Source organism: Notechis scutatus, chromosome 4 (genome assembly GCF_049901735.1).
Source record: "Notechis scutatus isolate UNSWTSFEM ecotype Mainland chromosome 4, rNotScu1.2, whole genome shotgun sequence".
Taxonomy (NCBI): Eukaryota; Metazoa; Chordata; class Lepidosauria; order Squamata; family Elapidae; genus Notechis; species Notechis scutatus.
Genome location: NC_142012.1, coordinates 12,662,101 through 12,666,782, shown reverse-complemented (window position 1 = coordinate 12,666,782; position 4,682 = coordinate 12,662,101). Strand labels below are relative to the sequence as shown.

General features: G+C 45.8%; 1 long non-coding RNA gene across 1 annotated transcript in view; it reads right to left on the bottom strand.

Annotated features, from left to right (window-relative positions):
* The window catches only part of LOC148130656 (uncharacterized), a 34,916-nt gene that overhangs the window by 30,029 nt on the left and 205 nt on the right, over positions 1-4,682 (bottom strand). The window lies entirely within an intron of this gene.

Here is a 4,682-nt window from a genome sequence, read left to right as displayed (position 1 = left end):
GATTAGTTTTTATGTCCTTTTTTTTTGCCAAGGTTGTTAAGTGAATCACTCTGGCTGTTAAGTGAATCAGGCTGTAAATCTGCTTCCCCCATTTGACTTTGCTTGTTGAAAGCCAGCTAAGATGGTCGGAAATGGTGATCAAATGATCAGAATCAGAATAGAGCTGAAAGTGACCTTGCAGATCTTCTAGTCCAGTGGTTCCCAAAGTGGACGGTACCACCTCCTGGGGGTGGTGGGGTGCCTTGGGGGGGGTGGCTGAGGCAAGGGGGCCAGCAGGGGGGTGCTAAGAGGCAAGGGGGGTGCTGGAGGTGGGCCCTTCGCAGGGTGCAATTCAGGGGTGGGATTCTACTGGTTCATTACTGTTCCCGGTAGTTTGGAGAACCTGTAAAATGGGCCTCTGGCTGGCCCTGCTCCTCTCTGCCCGCTCCTCTGTTCCCTGCCCAGTCAGTCCTTATTGCACATGCGCAACATCGTGCTCATGTGCAACAATCATTGATGGCCACAGTGGCGAGTTGGAGAAGCAGAGCAAGCAAAGCCGCAAGTCAGTAATTTTTACTGCAAAAAGCATCCAGACCCCGTGTGTTTTTTTTCGGTGTGGCTGGACTCCAGCCGCACCGAAAAAAACATGTGGCGGATGGAAGTTTTTTGCAGCGAAAATTACCAACCTCCGGCTTTGCTCTACTTCTCCAATGTGCTACCACCACTGCGTTCTGGGCACCGGCCATGCAGGCTCAGCCCACTGACTGCTGCACCACTCCGTTCAGACTTGCTTGGGCAAGCCCCTCCAGTGCAGCGGGCTCAATGGGGTGGACCTGCGGGGCCGGCACCTAGAATACCGTCGCAACGATGCATTGGAGAAGCAGACCAAAGCTGGAGGTCGGTAATTTTCACTTCAAAAAACCTCCAGCCGCCGCGTGTTTTTTTCGGTGCGGCTGCAGTCCAGGCATACTGAAAAAAACGCGGCGGCTGCAGGCATTTGTGACAAGGGCGATGTGGGCTGGCAGGAAGCCCAGCGACAACAATGGCTCGGCCCTGGCTTGCCTTTCCTGGCAGCCAGCCATGGGAGGAAGGTAAAGTCACGACTGTGGGACGACGAAAGTGGCGGTCGTGGGGGAGGAAACGGGGAGATTAAGGGCCGGAGCCTTTGAAAGGGGAAATGGGGTGATGCAGGATTAGCCCAGGCCTTTGACAGATTAGGCCACGCCTGTCTGGGCAGAAAATAGGTAGATAGGTTAAGGAAGGGATAGAGAGAGGGGAAAGAGAGGGGGGAATGAAAGAAAGAGAGAGAAAAACAGGGAAAAAGAGAAAAAAAGAAAGGGAAAGAGAAAGAAAAAAGGGAAAGAAAGAAAAGGAACAGACAAAGTAAAGAAAGAAAAGGGGAGAGAGAAAGGAAGAGAAAGGAAGAAAAGGGATACACAACGAAAGGGGATGGAAGGAAGGGACAGAAAAAGGGAAAGAAAGAAAAAAAGAAGGAATGAGAAAGAAAAAGAAAGAAAGAAAGAAAGAAAGAAAGAAAGAAAGAAAGAAAGAAAGAAAGAAAGAAAGAAAGAAAGAAAGAAACAGAAAGAGGGAGGGAGGATAAAGTGAATGGGATATGGAGGGAGGGAGAGAAGGAGAGAAAGAGAAGGAAGAGACAAGAAAGAAAAGAAAGAAAAGGGAAAGAAAAAGGGAGAGAGAAAGGAAGAAAAAGGATAGACAAAGAAAGAGGAGGGATGGAGGGAAGGGACAGAAAAAAAGAGAAAGAAAGAAAAAAGGAAAGAAAGGGAAGGAGGAGAAAGTGAATGAGATATCTAGTCCAACCACCTCCTCCAGCAGGGTTAGAAGGTTGTGTGTGTGTGTGTGTGTGTGTGTGTGTGTGTGCATGGCTGTCAAAACAGGTCAAGTAGCTCTGGGTAAGTCAGTCATAAATTAGAACACTTACTTAAGCAACCGGCCATTAAGCGAGGATCACTTATATTTGGTTTGCCAGTCACATGGCCACCTGGCCATGCCCACCCAGTCACATGATCACCAAGCCACAACCATCCAGTCACGTGACCACCAACCCACGCCCACAAATTAGGCCACACCCACAGAACTAGTTGTTAAGAAATTTGAATCCCACCCCTGGATGTGGGGGCACTGAGGATGAGTTTGTAGCAAGGGGGTGGTGGACTGAAAAAGTTTGGGAACCACTGTTCTAGTCCATCCTCCTTTTCAAGCAGGAGATTCTATACCAGTGATGGCGAACCTTTTTGTTGTGGTGTGCAGAAAGCGCGTGCGTGCTGGCACCCACAATGCAATGCGCCCCGCCCCCTGCGCATGCGTACGAAACACCCACTCCCTTACCTGCACTGCACATGTGCGTGCAGTGGGCCCGTTTTTCGCCCTCCAAAGGTTGCAGAGGCTTCCCTTGAGCCCCCGGGAGGGTGAAAACAGCCTCCCCCAGGCTCCAGAGGCCCTCTGGAGACTGAAAACTGGCACTTCTGGTATTTCCGGAAGGCCCATTTTTCGGCCTCCCGAGACTACAGAGGCTTCCCTCGAGCCTCTGGGAGGCCTCAAACGATTCACTGGTATGGACTTTCTATCTGAGGCACTGGTGCTACCAAACCAAACAGTCCCTTGTCTCCTTCCCTTGTCTCCCCGTTGGCTGGATAACACAAAGCTTACAGTCTATTCGAGGCACCTAATAAACCCACGTGAATCTCTGCCCCATTTACATCTCCCACTACCATGCTTTAAGCACCCCTAACATTTATTTATTCCCTTTTTATAGTGTAGTCCCCTGGTTGACTTTTGCAACTGTAACAACCCTTGACTGCAAGTCTAGCTTCAGTTGAGGCTTACTGCTATCTATTTGCCTAGACATAAGAAGATAAGATTTGTAGGTAGTATTTTTTGCAATGTATGCTTTCCCATAAGTCCTTGTGGTTAAACTATCCATATTTGGAGCTGCAGATGTTTCCTGTTACTTAAGATTTGCATTTTTCTGCTGCTCTTGGTCATGCACATGCTTGGTGCAAAAACAACACTTTACTATTTCCCACACTTTCAACATTCGCCCTCAAGATTTTTGTGCTACGGATAACAGCTGTCAGCCACCAACAGGGCAGTGGCACACAGCAGCCCTGTGTGACAGGTTTAACAATTGTGGAGTCTGTGCAGGGTAACTAATATCTCTAGGTTTTGAGTCTCAGTCGGTTGATCAAAGATGGCACCTATTGCCTTCAAATCCAGTTTGGTCTAATGGTGGACAGCTTCTTTTTTTTAGACTGCTGGTGCTTGCAAAAAATTGTGAGGTACAACTTGAAGACATCTGGTAGTTGAGAGGTACCTTTCATTATAAACAGCTTACACTCACTGAAACTCAGCTCCCTTTCTGTCCAAGTGTGTTACACTCTACACCAGAGGTCTTCAAACTTGGCCACTTTAAGACTTGTGGACTTCAACTCCCAGAAGAAACAGACATGGCTGGCTGGAGAATTCTGGGAGTTGAAGTCCACAGGTCTTAAAGTTGCCAAGTTTGGGGATCCCTGCTCTATATTGTAATAATGGAAAGTGACCAAGTTTAATTTGAATTTTTCACTTTCAGTGGTTAACACATCCAATTGTGGGAAGTCCCCCTCCTGCCCAGAGAATGAAATATTTTTAAGTAAGAGGCAGAATATTATATTTCCGCAAAGGACAAATGGAGAAACTTGCTCTTAAAGGTAGAAAGCAGCCCCAATCCTTCTTAATGTGCCTATTCACAAACAAAACAACTTCACCTCCAGATGATGGATTAAGGACAGGACATAACCTTAACTCTATTCATTGACAAAGTGGAAACAATACCAATAAGTCCATTAAGAAAGGTAGGCTAGAGGCAATAGATAACAGGATAAAATCAATTATACATATCTGACAGGATTAGGTTCAGGAAGCTGACAATTAAGACCCACCGCCAGATTTTGCAAAACAAGTAAAGCAAAGCAAAGATTAAAAGCATACAAAGCAAACCTCAAAATTACAAAATACTGTATAAAAATCCTTGCACTCACCAGGCTAATTTGTCAGCTGTCCCAGAACTGCATGCTGTGTGTGGGTGTTGATTCTGCTCATCAATAAACAGACTTTTGAAGAAAGTTAACACCCATCGCTCTTAGAAGAACGAAATATTTTAGGAAATATTAAAAAGCCAGAATGTTATATTTTCCCTAAAGGAGAAACAAACATGTTTCTAAAGACAGAAACTCTGCCCCAAGTAGCAACTAAGGGGCCAACTTTTAGAAATGCAGATTTAGTAATCCATTCAAGACTGGATGAAAACTCCAAGGGAGGCAGCATCTGCGATTAATTACATTTATTAAACAAGATTTTAAAAAAACCCAACTCAATTGCCTGTCTTTATGAGACAAACCAATTCAAATCAAATGATAAAATACACAAAACAAGCCTCTAAATTACAAAATGCTGTAGAGCAAACTGTATAAAAATCCATGTGCTCATCAAAACAAGTGGTCAGTTACCCAGAATCAAATGTGCTTGGTGGTTCTGCCTCACCATTAAACCATCCTTCCAAGAAGCCTCCATGTTTCCCAGTGTCTTTCTCCCCACTTGGAACTGAACCCAGATGGACATTTCTTCCAACATTTTCTTTCTCAAGCAGCCTCTATTTTATTCCCTGCTTGCATCTGGACTTGGATTTTTCTTCCAACGCCCTG